A 17,981-nucleotide genomic window follows, 5' to 3' on the forward strand; every position below is an offset into this window, starting at 1 on the left:
GTTTGTTCCTGATATCGGAGATTGTGTCCTTTATATCCTTGTTCAGTGTGAGGCAGAGATTTCTCAGTTGTATTTTCAATGAGCCAAGCTTTTGGTTTCATTAGTTTTCCCTATTGTTTGCCCACTTATTATTTTATTGATTTCTGATTATTTCATTCCTTCCACTTTGGTTTAAGGTGCTCTTCTTTTTCTAGTTTCTTTTTTTTTTTTTAATTTTTTTTAACGTTTATTTATTTTTGAGACAGAGAGAGACAAAGCATGAACGGGGGAGGGTCAGAGAGAGGGAGACACAGAATCTGAAACAGGCTCCAGGCTCTGAGCTGTCAGCACAGAGCCCGACGCGGGGCTCGAACTCACGGGCCGCGAGATCATGACCTGGGCCGAAGTCGGCCGCTTAACCGACTGAGCCACCCAGGCGCCCCTTTTTTTTAAAAATTTTTTTTTTAACGTTTATTTATTTTTGAGACAGAGAGAGACAAAGCATGAACGGGGGAGGGTCAGAGAGAGGGGAGACACAGAATCTGAAACAGGCTCCAGGCTCTGAGCTGTCAGCACAGAGCCCGACGCGGGGCTCTTTTTCTAGTTTCTTAAGGTGGAAGCTTAAGAGATTTTATACTTATTTATTTATTTATATATCTTTTAGATATTCGATTTTAACCTTTTTCTTTCCAACATAAGCATTGAAAGTAATACATTTCCTTGAAGGCACTGTGTTAGGTCCACCCCACTTTTCGAGATGCTGCTTTTGTTTTCGTTTAGTTAAAAATATCTTCTGATTTGAGCTGTGATTTCTTTAAAAAATTTTTTAGTGTTTATTTATTTTGAGAGAGAGAGAGAGAGAGAGAGCACGTGCATGCACATGCGCATGCACACAAGTGGGGAAGGGGCAGAGAGAGGGAGAGAGAATCCCAAGCAGGCTCCACGCTATCGGCTCGGAGCCTGACATGGGGCTGGATCTCACAAACTGTGAGATCATGACCTGAGCCCATATCAAGAGTTGGGCACTTAACAGAGCCACTCAGGTACCCCTCCTGAGTGATTTCTTTTTTTGACCTAAGCATTACTTAGCATTACTGCTGTCGTTAAGTGGAGTATTTTATAAATGCCAATTAATTTGGTTGCTATGTTATTCAAGTCTTCTGTATTCTTACTGATTTTCTGCCCACATATTTTAACAATTTTTTTTTTAATTTTTTTTTCAACGTTTATTTATTTTTGGGACAGAGAGAGACAGAGCATGAACGGGGGAGGGGCAGAGAGAGAGGGAGACACAGAATCGGAAACAGGCTCCAGGCTCTGAGCCATCAGCCCAGAGCCGGACGCGGGGCTCGAACTCACGGACCGCGAGATCGTGACCTGGCTGAAGTCGGGCGCTTAACCGACTGCGCCACCCAGGCGCCCCTATTTTAACAATTATTGAGAGAGGAGTGTTGAAACCTACAATTACAATTTTGTCTATTTCTTTTTCTGCTTCTATCAGCTTTGGCCTCATGTATTTTGAAACTCTGCAGCACTGTTATGTTTTCTCGATGAATTGATCCTTTGTTATTATGGTCCCTTGAACTGAAACCTACTTTCTCTAATATTAATAGAGTCAATTCCCTTTCTTCTGCCTATGGCTGGCATGGCATTTATTTATCTCTCCTTTTACTCTTTTTTTTTTTTTGTACATTGTCTTGATATGTTTCGTTGCCCTTTAATGTTTAACCTACCCATGTTTTTATATTTAAAATTAGTTTCTTGTGGATAGTATACGATTGCTTGCAGATAGCGTATCTTGCTTTTTTCTCATCCAGTCTGACAATTTCTATTTTTTAATGGAGTGGTTTTTTTAAATTTTTTTTTAACGCTTATTTATTTTTGAGACAGAGAGGGAGACAGAGCATGAACGGGGGAGGGGCAGAGAGAGAGGGAGACACAGAATCGGAAACAGGCTCCAGGCTCTGAGCAGTCAGCACAGAGCCCGACCGGGCCTCGAACTCACGACTGCGAGATCATGACCTGAGCTGAAGTTGGCCGCTTAACCGACTGAGCCACCCAGGCACCCCTTAATGGAGTGGTTTTTAATTTTTGTTACCTTTTATTATTTTCAGAGTTTATTTATTTATTTTGAGACAGAGAGGACACGAGAAGGGGAGAGGCAGAGAGAGAGGGAGAATTCCAAGCAGGCTTCATGCACGGTCAGTGCAGAGCCTGATGCAGGGCCTGAACCCATGAAACCATGAGATCATGACCTGAGCCAAAACCAAGAGTCAGATGCCTAACCAACTGAGCCACCCAGAGGCCCTTAATGGAGTAGTTTTTTAATAAATTGAGTTATACTTGATATATAACAATGAATTAGTTTTATATATATATACCTATATACCTATATACATACGTGTATACATATATGTATACACATATACATATATGTATATATACATACATATACATACATATATACATATATGTATATATACATGTATGTATATATGTGTATATATATGTATATACACCATTTATATATATATACATATATATACATACATATATATATGGTGTATATATATGTATATACACCATATATATATACCATTTACATTCAGTATAATTATTGATATGATTGGGCTTAAATTTAGCATTTTAGTATTTGTTTTCCACTTATCCCAATATACTCTTTGCTCTCTTTTTTGTTTTTTCTTCATTTGTATTAACTTAATTTTTTCATGATTCCATTTCTCTCCACTACTGGCTTACTAGTTATATTTTCTTTGAAAGTTGTTTTTAGTGCTTGGTCTAGGACTTACAATATCTAATGAATCATAACTAATCATAGTCTACCTTTATTTTTATTTTTTAAAAGATTATTTTATTTTATTTTATTTTATTATTTTAGAGAGAGAGAGAGAGAGTAAGCAGTGTAAGTGGAGGTGTGGGGCAAAGGGAGAAGGAGAGAGAGAATCCCAAGCAGGATCCGTGTTCAGCATGGAGCCCGATGCGGGGCTCAATCTCATGACCCCGGGACCATGACCTGAACCGGAGTCAAGAGTCAGACATTTAACTGAGCCACCTTGGTGCCCGTAAAAGATTTTATTTTTAAGTAATCTCTACACCCAACATGGGGCTCGAACTTACAACCCTGAGATCAGGAGTCACAGGTTCTGTTGACTGAGCCAGCCAAGAGCCCCCATAGTCTCCTTTTAAATAACCTTACATCATTTCACGTGACATGTGAGAACAGTACACTTAAACCCGTAGTTAAAACAGCACACTTCCATTTTCCTCCTCTTGTCTTTGGTGAAATTGTCATACATCTTGCTTGTGCATATGTTATAAACCCCACACACTTTATCACGTTTGCTTTGGTCAAATATCTTTTAAAGAAATTAGGCAGGAGAAAAGAATGTTTTTGTTTTCTTCCCCATTTCCACTATCTCTGGTGTTCTTTTTTTTTTTTTTTAATTTTTTTTTCAACGTTTATTTATTTTTGGGACAGAGAGAGACAGAGCATGAACGGGGGAGGGGCAGAGAGAGAGGGAGACACAGAATCGGAAACAGGCTCCAGGCTCTGAGCCATCAGCCCAGAGCCCGACACGGGGCTGGAACTCCCGGACCGCGAGATCGTGACCTGGCTGAAGTCGGACGCTTAACCGACTGCGCCACCCAGGCGCCCCTCTGGTGTTCTTTATTCCTTTGCGTGGAATAAAATTGCCACCTGTTATCGTTTTGTTTCTGCCTGAAAAGTTCCCCTAAAATTCTTGCAACATACAAGTGCCAATTTTGGTTTTGTTTTTGTTTCACTAGGAAAAGCATTCTTTCACCTTCATTTTTTTTCTTTTTCCTCCCTTGCACAGTATGCCTACAGTGTTAATGTTGGAACCTTATAAATGCATGGAGTGCTCAGTTTGTCAGCACATAAACTTGGACAACACGGGGAAAATTGGCATGGCCCCTGCACAAGGATGACATGCAAATTGTGAAGCATGCCACCCTTTTGTACTGAACACAGGTCACTCGAAAATGGTGAACATAGGGGCGCCCGCGTGGCTCAGTCAGTTAAGCGCCAACTTTGGCTCAGGTCGTGATCTCATGGTTCACGAGTTCAAGCCCCACGTGGGGCTCTGGGCTGACAGCTCAGGGCCTGGAGTACTTTGGATTCTGTCTGTCTGTCTGTCTCTCTCTCTGCCCCACTCCCGCTCACGCTCCGTCTCTCTCTCAAAAATAAACATTGAAAAAACCAGGCTGACAAAGTAAATTTTATGTTATGTGTGTTTTACCATAGGAAGAAAAATGCACAGAAATGGGTCCAGGAGGGTGCCTGGCTGGTTCAGTCAGTTGAGCATGTGACTCGTGATCCTGGGATTGTAAATTCAAGCCCCATGTTGGGGGTAGAGATTACTTAACATCTTAAACAAGAAAAAGAAGTACGTCTAGAAATACACATACAAAACTTTTAACATTGGGCCACTCCTTGGAAGAGGGGTTGGGGGGGGGGCAGGCAGAGGACAACTTCCAGATTGTTTCTTCAGATTTTTTTAAAATTTATTTTTAGAGGGTGTGGGTGAGCGAGGGGCAGAGAGAGAGGGGGAGAGAGAGAGTTTCCTTGAATTTTTAAACCTTTTTTTTGGAGGGGCACCTCAGTCAGTTGAGCATCTGACTCTTGATTTTGGCTCAGGCAATGATTTCAGGGGCATGGGATCGAGCCCCATGTCAGACTCTGTGCTGAGTGTGGAGCCTGCTTAAGATTCTCCCTCTGCTCTCCCCCCTGTGCTTGCTGTCTCTCTCTAAAATAAAATGAAATAAAAAAAAAAGAAAAAAAAGCACTAAAAAATTTTAAAGCTTTTTGTTTGGAAATTATTTCAAATATAGAAAAGTTGCATGAGTAAGAATATTACCAAGACTATCTCTGTACTGCTTACCAAGACTTACCTACTGTTATCATTTTATTTACCTACTGAATTCATCTCCCTCATATATGTGTGCATGCACACACACACATACACACACACACACACATATATATGCAGTCTGTGGGGAGATGATTTAAGTCAATGCAATCACATCCTATTCCTCAACAAAATTTCCACCTGGGGGAGCCTGAGTGGCTCAGTCGCCCCTCTCCCCACCTCTCCCCTGCTCATGCATGCTCTCTCTCTCTTTCTCAAAAGAAAAGAAAAAAAAGGTCCATCCATTGATTTCTGCTGAATGGCTCTTTCCTACGATGGTTGCAAAATGGTTATTTTCCATGGTATAAAATGGTCATTTTCCAACTCTCAGTTGGTTAAGCATTTAACTCCATTTTTATTGATCATTTGGCACTTAGTATTCCACTTTAAGTGGGAACCCACCAGCTATTTATATATTTATCACAGGTATCGACTCCCAAATACCTATTTTTTCAGTAATTTATAATTCACTATTGTATTTAATTATTTCGGTGCTCTAACTGTCCCAGGTTTGGCCGGTGGAGCCCCCAGGTGCTCCTACAACCCTGTGATATGTGATGTCCACCCCCTTCATCATGTTGAGTACTTCCTTAATCTCTGGGATAAAAAGATTTTCCAGGCTTTTGTTGTATCTACCTGCCCCAGCCCTGAATTCAGCCATTTCTAGGAAGACCTTCGGTTCCTTCTGATGAGAGAAGGTATCAGAAACCAAGATCTGGGTGGGAGGTATGCTCATTGTTCCCAGAGAATCTTTGTTCCTTGTACTTTTCAGCTGGGTGAACAAGAAAGTCAATGGATATTTATACATGTACATATACACGTACAAATATCCATGGACATTTTTGTATATACATAAGTACATATTCACGAGGACACATTTTTTGGAAATAATGAATTCATGATTTCAATTTCATTTATCCCTATGAGGTTTCTTCTTGCCTTCTTCTCTTCCATATTTATTTGCACGTGGCTTTTGGGGTTTTTTTCGGTGAGAACCTTGGATCCCCCAAACAACATATTTACTTATTTGCTCAATTGCATGATCTAAAATAACCTCAGAATTGCTTCCTCCTTGCCTCTATACAAAACAAACCTACTGGAAAGAGTACAGGATTGAACTGTAATGTCCTCCGTGCCCTCTTACCCCACCACAAACCGAGGGTGTTACATATAGTCAAATACTGTGTTTGTGCATTGCCTGGCTTGTCCTTCCTTTTTTCTATTTTCTTTCTGTGTTGTTATCCTATTCATTTGAAATCTAACCAGGCTGCTTTGTTTCAGTTTGCTCTCTCTTTTAGATTGGGGCATTTCCACTACATTCCCCTTAGAGTTAACCAGCTTCATGGTTTTCTGGTTTATTCTTTCTGTGTTTCTTTTTGTAAAAGCAAATAGAGATTTTCTTATTTTTCCTGCTACTATGGTTTTTTTTTTTTCTTTTAAAACGCAGCTCTACTGGGGCAGCTGGGTGTTTCAGGCTGGTAAGCATTCAATTTCTGCTCAGGTCATGATCTCACTGTTTATGAGTTTGGGCCCCGCATCCGGCTCTGTGCTGACCGCTCACAGCCTGGAGCCTGCTTCGGATTTTGTGTCTCCCTCTCTCTCAGCCCCTCCCCTGCTCACACTCTTCTCTCTCTCTCTCTCTTTCAAAAATAAACATTAAAGAAGTTAAAAAAAATAAAAAATAAAAAGCAGGTTTATTGAGGCATAATTTACATGGTATAAAATTCACCCATTAAAAAAATTTTTTTTTTGTTTAATTTTAGAGAGAAGGCACAGTGGGGGAGAGGGGCAGAGGGAGAGAGAGAGAATCTCAAGCAGGCTCCACATTCAGTGTAGAGCCCAATGTGGGGCTCAATCCCACAGCCCTGGGATCATGACCTGAGCTGAAATCAGGAGTTGGATGTTCAACTAACTGAGCCACCAGGTGACCCTAAAAGTCACCCATTTTAAGTGGCATCTAGATAAGTGTAAATAAATTTATACAGACGTGCAATCATCATCACCACAGTCCAGCTTTAGAACACTGCCATCATCCCACCAGTTTCTCTCACACCCATTTGCTGATGGTCCCCACTCCCACCTCATCCCCAGTAACCACTGATCTATATTCTGTCTCTATAGTTTTATCCCTTCTATGAATTTCATATCAATGGAATCACACAATATGTAGTCTTAGTGTCTGGTTCCTTTCACTTAGAGTGATGCTGTTGAGACTCATTTGCGCTGTTGAATGTATTAGCAGTTCTTTTCTTTTTATTGGCAGATTGAATGGATATACCGCAACCTATTTACCCACTCACCAGCTGATGAACTTTTGGGGTGTTTCCAGCTTTTTGCTTCTCATTAATAATGCTGCTGTGAACATGTGTACAAGTCATGGACACAAGTCATTGGAAAACATAAGAAACTGATGAACTGCCTTCCAAAGTGCTTGTATTATTTTACATTCCCACTAGTGATGTATTTATATTTTTTAACATTCATTGGCAAGCAAATGTATTCTCATAAAGTTGCTGAAAGTTCATAGCTTAGGTAGGCTAGTTGTTGTGCTTATAATCTTGCTTATTTTTTACTTATGTAGCCCTTTCTTTGTAAGTAGTTCAAAGGTAAGTCAGACTATTCCTTGTTGAATTATGATGAATTCAGAGTAAATGTGACCAAAAAAGAAAAAAAGCCCACTAAATTGTTTCCCCTTTCTTTTTCTTTTTCTTTTTTTTTAATTTTTTTTCAACGTTTATTTATTTTTGGGACAGAGAGAGACAGAGCATGAACGGGGGAGGGGCAGAGAGAGAGGGAGACACAGAATCGGAAACAGGCTCCAGGCTCTGAGCCATCAGCCCAGAGCCCGACGCGGGGCTCGAACTCACAGACCGCGAGATCATGACCTGGCTGAAGTTGGACGCTTAACCGACTGCGCCACCCAGGCGCCCCTCCCCTTTCTTAGTAGGGAAAGAAATGATACAGATGACATTATTAAGGAAAGAACTTTTCACCCTCAATCTTTAAACATAAAGGTTGATTTCATCAGAAACTTGAGTTTACATTCTTTTTGAAGGGAGGACAGGAAGTGAAATTAGTTTATGGAAGGAAGTACCTCTTATAAATGGTAGATACTCGGGAAGTTGACTATAGTTAGGGTAGGGTCATTAACTTCAGATTTTGAGAAATCAGAAGAGAATTCAAGAATCTAAAGATTTTTAAAGTTTATTTGTTTACTTTGAGAGAGAGTCAGGGGCGCCTGGGTGGCTCGGTCGGTTAAGCGTCCAACTTCAGCCAGGTTATGATCTCACGGTCTGTGAGTTCGAGCCCTGCGTCGGGCTCTGTGTTGACAGCTCAGAGCCTGGAGCCTGTTTCGGATTCTGTGTCTCCCTCTCTCTCTGCTCCTCCCCTGTTCATGCTCTGTCTCTCTCTGTCTCAAAAATAAATAAACATTAAAAAAAATTAAAAAAAAAAAAGAGAGAGAGTCAGAGAGAGAGAGAGAAGACACTCGCATAGCTGTGAGTGGGAGAGGGGCAGAAAGACAGAGGGAGATTGAGAATCCCAAGCAGACTCCACACTGTCAGCACAGAGCCTGCCTCAGGGGGCTCAAACTCATGAACTGTGAGACCATAACCCGAGCTGAAATCAAGAGTCGGATGCTCAACCGACTGAGCCACCCAGGCGCCCCGAGAAATCTAAAGACTTTTAAAAGGAGAAAATATGGGTCTCAACTTGGTGTTTTCATTTTGAAAGGAGAGCCACGGTGGTTGCAAAGAGGCAATCCTAGACCTGCAAGCCACCATTGCTGAACTCAGCACTTACACCAAGAGTGGGATAAAGGCCAGGTCTTCCTGAGGTGCCCTAACACGCAACTGGACACAAATACAATGGTATTTCAGTGCCTTACAGCATAGCTGGACAGAACTGCAGCCTCTTGGGAACCAGAGTTCGCTTCATGACGGCCCTAATCCCAGTTAGCTTCCACATGGCACACTGGGGACATGGTGGGTGTCAAGTCACCAACCAGAAAATCCATCTCAGTTCACAGTCTGTTAGTTTTTTTTTTTTAATTTTTTTTTTAACGTTTATTTATTTTTGAGACAGAGACAGAGCATGAACGGGGGAGGGTCAGAGAGAGAGGGAGACACAGAATCTGAAACAGGCTCCAGGCTCCGAGCGGTCAGCACAGAGCCCGACGTGGGGCTCGAACTCCGGGCTGCGAGATCGTGACCTGAGCTGAAGTCGGACGCTTAACTGACTGAGCCACCCAGGCGCCCCCACAGTCTGTTAGTTTTTAAACGATCTTTAGCTAGGGGTGCCTGGGTGGCTCAGGCGGTTAAGCCTCCGACTTCTCGGGTCGTGATCTCCCGGTTGGTGAGTTTGAGCCCCGTGTCGGGCTCTGTGCTGACCGCTCAGAGCCTGGAGCCTACTTCGGATTCTGTGTCTCCCTCTCTCTCTCTCTGCCTCTACTCTGCTCACGCTCTGTCTCTGTCAAAAATAAATAAACATTAAAAATATATATATTAAAAAAAAAACGATCTTTAGCTAAATTTAAAAAGAATCAGGCATGCCTGGCTGGCTCGGTCAGAAGAGCACGTGACTCTTGATCTCAGGGTTGTGGGTTCGAACCCCACGTTGGGTGTAGAGATTACTAAAAAAACACTTAAAAAAATAATCAGAGTTTGCCTTCAAAAAATCTCCTCACATCTCTTTTCAAAGTTTTTCTTTCTGCTTCTGATACTCCTTACCTGGTTTTTGCCCCTTTTTTGCCTAGACCATAGGTCATTTTCTTGGGACTGGGCTTAGCCAAGATAGATCTTAGCCAATAGAACTTTCTTTCATAAAAGGTCCACTCAAAATTATTAAACATGTATCCTGTGCTTCAGGGAAGTGAGGAGTATTTGGGCAGCAAAGGGGTTTTCATGGTACCCTTTAAAATACGTCATACAGGGGCGCCTGGGTGGCGCAGTCGGTTAAGGGTCAGACTTGACCACTCCATTGCTTTCAAGTAGTTCCAGAATTTTATTCTTCTCTGGGAAATCTGGTGATGGCATCTGACTTTCCCCTCTATCCAGTGATGTGCTGGTCAACGTTCAACAGCTAGTTCTCTAAAAAATAAAAAGCCCTGATTTGTAGCATTTGCTGATTTCCAGGGTGCAAATATTCCCGACATGGCTGATTTTAAGCCAGCAGTATGACTTCCTCTAACACGGAGTGGGAAAGAGGTACATATGCCCTTATAGTAGTCCCATCATAAAGGTTAAATAAAGGCAAATATTGTGATGTCGTAGGTAAAACTAAAAGGTAGCAAAATAACTAGGAAATGGTGAGTTTTGAGTATTTCTTCCCGTTGCTTTGAATATAGTTTATTTATGGCACATTGGTAGAATTTCATTTTTGCGATGATTACGTTTAACAGCCAGTTTGCAGAACTCCCGCAAATGTAATCATTGGTTCTCACCAGCCAGCATGAACTGGCTCCAGCACCTTCCATGCCTCATTGTATCTCAGCTTCACCGATGTCTAAGAAAGGGGGGCCTGTGGGCTCCTGGAGCACTCTGTGAGAGAAGCAGGGTAAAGTGGGGAGGGCGCTGCAGGATGGGGAGGACCGGCTCAGACTCCGTTGTGTCTCCATTGTGAGTTTCCTACAGCCTTTTGATCGTCCGTCAATCTCTAAATACCACACATTCAGTTCTATTTTCTGACATCTCTCTCTTTAAAGCAAGGCGGGGAGAACACTGGTCCTCAAGTTCTACCTCCAGTGTCTGCTGTGAGAGTAAAGTTCCCGAAGATAATTCCTTCATTTGTGTTCCAGTTGTGAAAAGGTGTCATTGTTTAATGGCAACACATTAGAAAGCCATTGTTGGCTGTTACTATTTAAAGCTTCCGCTCCTGATTTGTCTGAACTCCCATCTCTTGCTTTTCCTTGTGTCCGTATGGTATTTTTTGTTTTGTTTTTTCCTGTAACTCTGTCTCTCTCTGGTTTTCTAATTTTTTGAAATCTTTTTCTATTTGTCTTCTCTCTCTGGGTCTTCTTTTTATTTTTTAAAACATGTATTTTATTTTAGAAAGAGAGTGAGAGAGAGCCCGAGTGGGGGAGGGGGCAGAAGGAGAGAGAGAGAGAGAGAGAGAGAGAGAGAGAGAGAATCCAAAGCAGGCTTCACATTTAGCACGGAGCCTAACATGGAACTCAACACCTCATCCCCGGGATCATGACCTGAGCCGAAATCAAGAGTCACTCAACTGACTGAGCCACCCAGGCACCCCGCTCTGTGGGTCTTCTAACTGGTCCATAATACAGACCAGAACCAATAATACCAGAACCAATGCATACATTTACAATGCATACATAATACAGACCAGAACCATTATACCAGAACCAATGCATACATTTTCATTATTTGTTGTTTTTATTCAATAGAATGCTATGTTTTCTTCTTAATTTCAATACTATGCGAGCAGTATGTGTTCTCTTTCAAATAAGAAAACAACATGAATCTTATTCGTGAGTCCCTTGAAGGATTTGTTGGGTAATTGCCAATTGCCTTTGAGAGAGAAAAAGAGTTTATCTACACCCTTTCTAAACACTCTATGAGTTCAGCCTGAAAGAACACCGCTCAATGGTCAATTCATAGATGTAACAAATCAAAATTTTTAAAAAGGATTCAGGAGGCTGGAGCAGGTTGGTGCTGCAATATGTTATGAAACATAACCTCAAGCCGTTTTTTACCAAAAATTGGAAGAAAAAAATCTGGAGGTAGTGTAATAATGAAAATTCTGTTCGGCACCAAGGTTTGAACCAGCCAATGACCTTTTAATCACACCTCTTGAGTAATTTGACTCCCTGACTTGTAAGCTGTTCTTTAAATAGCAAGAAACGATGGCTGAGGGCTAAAATCCATGCCACATACGTGGCTGAATCAGGGAGAGCTGCTCACGGTTTCCAAGGTTAGCACAGATGCAAAGTTTTGACTCTGCAAGATCAAGAAGGAGGACTGCATTTCGATGAGACCTTCGCAGGTGCTGTGAACACTCTCAGAATCGCATTTGAGAACAGAGAACTATCCAGAAGGGAAGCTCTACAATTATTAGTATCTTATAAAACAAGACCTACCAGGAATAGTTACATACCCTGAGTCATTTAATCGATGGAGATGAAATGGAAAACTTCTTGAGGACAGAGACCTCCAAGTTCTGGGCCAACAACCCCACCAGCCCTTATCTGGCGTGTAAAACAATTGTAAAAACCATAGCCTCTTTAGAGAATATGCAGATATTAGATGTTGAGGTCTTAGTCCATTCAGGCTGCTATAGAACAAACGTATCACACATCAGGTGGCCTACAAACAACAGAAATGTATTTCTCAGAGTTCTTGGGGCTGGAAGTCCAAGATCAGGATGCCTGCCTGGTTGGGTGAGGACCCTTTTCCAGGTTTAGACTTCTCATTTTAGTGTCACATGGTAGAAGGGACAGGCGAGCTCTGTGGGGTCTCTTTAGAGCACTAACCCCATTCACAAGGGCTCACGACCCAATCACCTCGCGAAGACCCCCACCTCCTAATACCATCACATTGGGCATCAGGATTTCCACATAAGAATTTCGGGGGGAACGCAAACATTCAGACAATAGCAGGGCCTGAGACCTGAGCCTTTAGCAGATGCGCTCAATTAAGACCTAGCTCATAGAGACCAACAGGCACACTTATTAAAACAGCCAGATCAACCTCTCTCTCCTCCCCTGCTTCTCCACCCCTAACCCAGGAAAACCGTGTTAGAGAATGAGAGAGTCCCACCTAGGGTCAAAGTCAGGTTCGTGTCTTCTTTCTTTGAAGATTTCCAGGCCTTAGGGTCTCCTTGGAGAGATGGGTCCGGGATGGGTGTTAGCGGATGTTGGGACACTCAGGGGACAGGAAACAGAGGGGAATGTTGGCTCTTCTCATTCATGCAGGAAAGAATGGTTTGAGTAAGACACCATAGTGACTCTTCATGGGTGAAACGTGGCCTATTGGATATCAAGGACGTCAGGTTTTCCCCCACATGCCTTGATGGGGTATAGGCAGATGTCCCATCCTGCCTGGGCCAAATTGGAATTAAAGTAGGAGGAATAAATGTTTCTCCTCATGCTAAAACGGGCAGACATGGTTTTAATTTAGATCAAGGAGATTCAAGTTAGATCAAGAAAGACTCTTCTCTCAGTGAGAATTATTCACAATGAAAACAGTTCTCGCTGAAATACTCAAGATGTGGCTTTCGAGCAGATGCCTAATTAAAGTCAGATTTCTGTATTGCTCATGCATGTACTATAAGGAATGAAAAGAAGCAAATGCAGTGAAAAATAGGAAATCCTGGACACATAAAACATAGAAGAGTGGAGGGCAGTAATCTAACAAGACGGACAATAATTATTTTATAGCTGATCAGGAATGATCTGTTTTCAGAACAAATTAATGAGAGCCTGGGTTGCAATTTGTGTTTATAAAAGAAACCAGAAACGTAGAGGAAAATCAAACTTGAGCCTGTCGCCCGGGAGGAGGGTCCTGTTTGGTTCCAGGGCTTTCCTGGGTAACAGTGAAATGCCACTGTTTGTCAGGGCACTTAGGTGTGGCACCAAAATCTGTCTGCAGAGTCACTCGATTCAAAGCACGGATTAGCCTCTCCCCCTGTTTCCCGGCATGCCTTGAGTCCCCATTCTCGAGCTATCCGATTCCCCTTCTCAGATGAAAACTCTTCCAGATCTCACCGGTGAGAGGAAGCTGCCTTTCCTTCTGCCAAATGATCCAGATCATTTGTGGTTCAAGGTGATTGTTCCTCCTTGCCTCTAGGTGCCTAAACTCGCAGGGCACCGTTATTCCTTATTCCTTGGGGCTGCAGTCAGAGGCAGATTCTTTTGTGAGTTACGATACAGCCGGTTTCACTTGACAAAGTGTGATGAGACTAATTAGGTGAGCTGGAAACCAATTACTTGTGAGTGCGGGACCCAAGAGGCGACTGAAGAGGGAAGGTGGTGGGCTCAAGGGGACGCCTGCTGCCGCCCGTCTCATCTGTGACCCCAGGATCGCCACTTAACCGCCCTCAGGCGATAGCGTGAAAAATTCAAAGAAACGTATAATCGAGCTCATTTTCACGTTAGCTGACCGGCTTCCAAATAATATAAAAAAAGGTGGGTAGTGTAACTATGAAGTGTCCACAACATTTTAGAAGATGCATAATTCATGGCGCCGGGCCAGGAAACCATCAATCCTCTAGGCCTATGGGTAAATAATGAAATTGTTATGCCTCATTTAGCTCTCTATCGATTTGGAAGACGGAAAGTGTTTCAGAGGAAATTTATAAACCAAGGCAAGTCTTGATTCGGATTCTCAGCGAGTACCAGAAGCGTCACGCAACCTTTATCACTTAGCAACATACACCGTAGACATAGACTTTCAAACAACAGGGAAGAATGGACCTGGAAAATTGGGTTTTCGTGAAAAACACCTTCGGTAGCGTGAGAGACACACGTTTTGTGATCGCAGTCTGCTAATGCATATTTGTGGGACTTGTCTCGCATCTCGGGACCGCTCCCCGTTTTTCTTTGTGAAGCTGTGTCGCATGAGCACGGGCGGAGGTCCGCCTAGGAATTCTATTAGCATTTACTGTAACCACTGTGTAGGGAACACAGATGACTAAAGTCATTGCTTTTAAAGCCCTCTTCACAATTGAATTTCCTGTGGGGAAGCAATATCCCAGGAGCATAATAGATTCCCCCCTCCTTCCATTTACACAGACACTTGCACAGCTAACTAATCAGTCGCCATTCTAATCTATATTTCTGATTTGTTTCCATGCATCACGCAGGCGGGCCATCCTTTGAATGCAAAGGCGACTTAAAGTGAAATAAAATAAACCGCGAGTAAATGACACGGAATTGCTAACAGTAGGACCCTTGTTTACATCCCACATTCTGAAAATATTTTGTTCAGCTGGCTAGGGAAACCACATGGTTGAGACAGACTGGGTGATGATCGGGTTTATTGCCTGGCTGGAACCAGGAGGGGAAAAGGGATGGTGTGTGATGTGGCTGTCTGTCACCTCAAACCCAGAGAAAGAACACATTTTCAGCACACATGCGGTCCGTGCTTTCCCAGAAGATCTCTGATCATTCTTGCCAGAGCATCACGTGTGCCTGGCACCGGACCAGAACGGCAGGCTGGTCTTTCTGAATCTTTAGCTAATAACCGTCTCCTCCTTCCTGTGGTCATCGGTGGATGCGGCTTCTTTTTCCTAAGACTCTCTCAGAGCCCATTTGTTCTTCAAGTCCTTTGTTCCCTCCCACTTTCTGGAAGGATCCCCGAAGACATTCGTATTTCTCCCTGTCCACCTGTACTCGGAGGTCTATAGAGAGGCTTCCGTGTTCTCTCGTCCCACTTGGTCGCTTAAGGATAGCTGAGGAACAGTCACGGGGGGCGGGGGGGGGGGCAAGGACATTGGAAACACAAAGATACTCTTTAACGTGGGCTCCGTGCTGCACGGAGGGACTAGCTCACTGCGCAGACCTGTACCGGGGCGGTGGGGCAGGGGGGTGCAGATAGCATGCAATTGTTTGGTCAAAGAAATGAGAAAAGAGGGGGCAGGGGATGGGGGGGTGGGGCGGTGAGGATGGAATTTAGAAGGGAAGAATTGGATTTAATACCTTAAAAAAAATCTTAAGTTTTTTTCTTTTTCTTCTTCTTTTTTTTTTTTAGGGAGAGAGGACAGGAGACAAGCCAAAGCATGCCTCTCTCTCAGCAGAGAGCCCCACACAGGGCTTGAACTCACCCACCAAGAGATCATGACCTGAGCCCAAGTCAGAGGCTTTACTGACTGAGCCACCCAGGCACCCTTTTCTAACTGCGGTTCCTCGTATGGTACAACTCAGAAACTTACTTCATTCTCTATCTGTTAGGAACATACAGGTCCACCTGAGGAGAACCAAAGGCAAGGGTTCTTTAGAGACCGAAGGATGCTGTCACGATTTTTTTTTTTCCTTTGAAAAAACGTCCTCCTTAAGGACATTTGCATCTCGAGAGCACAGGGATTTCAGGAGCCACAACAGGGAGCCCCGGGGGGGACTGGGGACTGGGGGGAGCGGGGAGCCTGTGGACGTGCTCAGCCTCCTATATGTCCATGCGTAAACAAGAGAGTTTCCAGGAGCCCCTGTGAGAATCAGAAAAACTGAAACCGGTCCAGACTCTGTAGGCATTTCTCCAGTTTTCTGCCCCGGACGTGACCCAGCACCCTCACTAGCCTCTCCTCGCTCTGTCCCTGCCGGAGCTGTTCTCAGCCCATCTCTGCTGTCTATGTCGGGGAATCAGGGCTTGTAGAATACTGCCCAGTTTTCCTGTCCTTGGGCCACACTCAGAGGCCTGCTCCCCATGCAGGGGGTGGCGTGCAAGGCTCCGTGGGCTCCTGCCTTCTGCTCTGTGCTCTGAGATCCCCAGAGTCCCACAGACCCTCTTCTCCACCCACCCTGAGCCTTTCTGTCTCGCCTTTGAAGCCTGGAAAACAAGTTCCCAACTTATTCATCGAAGGCCAACAAATCACAGTGTAAAATGAGAAAGTAGAAAACAAATAGAATTGTGAACAAATTCACTAGCAAATTTATAATTTATAAATGCTTGGAGAAAAATCTCCCCCCTCCTTTCCCCGTGAAATAGATTTGTTCATGAAACAGAAGAAAAATGTGTAGTTAATAGTTAACTTAGTTAATAGTTAATAGTTCCTTAGTTCTCAGTAAAAGAGGATGTTTGGAATAAACACACACACACACACACACACACACACACACACTGAAATAAAACTTTAATTGAGAGCAATAAAATTAGTATTCCAACTAACACGGCAGAAAGTGGGATCATGTGTACCTAACGAGCTTGAGGAAATGATTTAGAATGTGAAGGAAATAATATATATTTTTTACAGTGTCACTGATGTATATTTAGCACTCAATAAAAATTGCCCATTGTAGGCATGCAGTTCGGTGGGTTTTGAGAAATATACACAGTTGGGCAACCACAATCAAGTTTTAGAACACTCGTATCACCCCGAGACCTTTCCTGTGCCCCTTTGCCTTCAATCCCTACCCCCACCTCAGCCCCTGTGCCAGGAAACCACCGATCAGCTATCATTCCAGTCTGCCTTTCATAGAAAGGCAAATCGATGGAATCACATAGTATATATTCTTCTGTGTTTGGGTTCTTTCATTTAGCATGGCATTTCTGAGATTCATTCATGTGTATTTCAGAAACTCATTTCTATTTACAGTTGAGTTGCTTTTTATGGATAAACCACGTTTTGTTTATCCATAGATAAGCATTTGGGTAGTTTCCATTGGGGGGGGGTTATTATGAATAATGCTACTATGGGCATTCGTGTAAAAGTCTTCGTATGGACGTTTGTTTTCCTTTTTCTTAGGTAGGCACCTAGGAATGAAAAAGTTGGTAACATGTGCTGGTAAATTAGTACATACCTAAGGTAAATCCATACTTCACTTTTAAAGAAGCTGTCAAACTTTTTCAGAGGGATTGTACCATTTTACATTCTCACTGTATCCTCACCAACATTTGTTATTAACAGTTATTTTTATTTTAGCCGTTTTAGTGGACGTGTAGTGTCATCTCATTATGGGTTTAATTCGTATTTCCCTACTGACCAATGATGTTAAACATTTTTTCATCTGCCTGTTGGCCATTCAAATATTCTTTTGTAAATGTCTAGTCAAGCTCTTATGCTGATTTTCCTATCAGATTGCTTGTTTTATTCTTATTTACTGAGTTTTAAGAGTTCTTTTTATATTCTGAATGTGGGTTCTTTGTCAGAAATACATGATGCATATTTTTTTTCCTAATCTGTGGCTTGCCTTTTCATTTTTTTCTGGTGTTTTCCAAGAAGCAAATATTAATTTTGATGAAGTTCAATTTATTGATTTTTTTTTCTTTTATGTTTGTGCTTTTTATGGCCTAAGAAATCTTTGCCTAACTCAAAGCCACAAAGATATTCTTTTGTGTTTTCTTCTGACGGCAATAACTGGAATAAAGAGGACGCTAAGGAGAGCTG

The 17,981-nt window shown here is 42.7% G+C and overlaps 1 pseudogene; it reads left to right on the plus strand.

Moving 5' to 3' along the window:
* Positions 1-3,878: 3,878 nt before the first annotated feature.
* Positions 3,879-3,978, plus strand: LOC111561543 (annotated as a pseudogene).
* Positions 3,979-17,981: the final 14,003 nt, after the last annotated feature.

Source organism: Felis catus, chromosome B4 (assembly GCF_018350175.1).
Source record: "Felis catus isolate Fca126 chromosome B4, F.catus_Fca126_mat1.0, whole genome shotgun sequence".
In the NCBI taxonomy this organism is placed as follows: Eukaryota; Metazoa; Chordata; class Mammalia; order Carnivora; family Felidae; genus Felis; species Felis catus.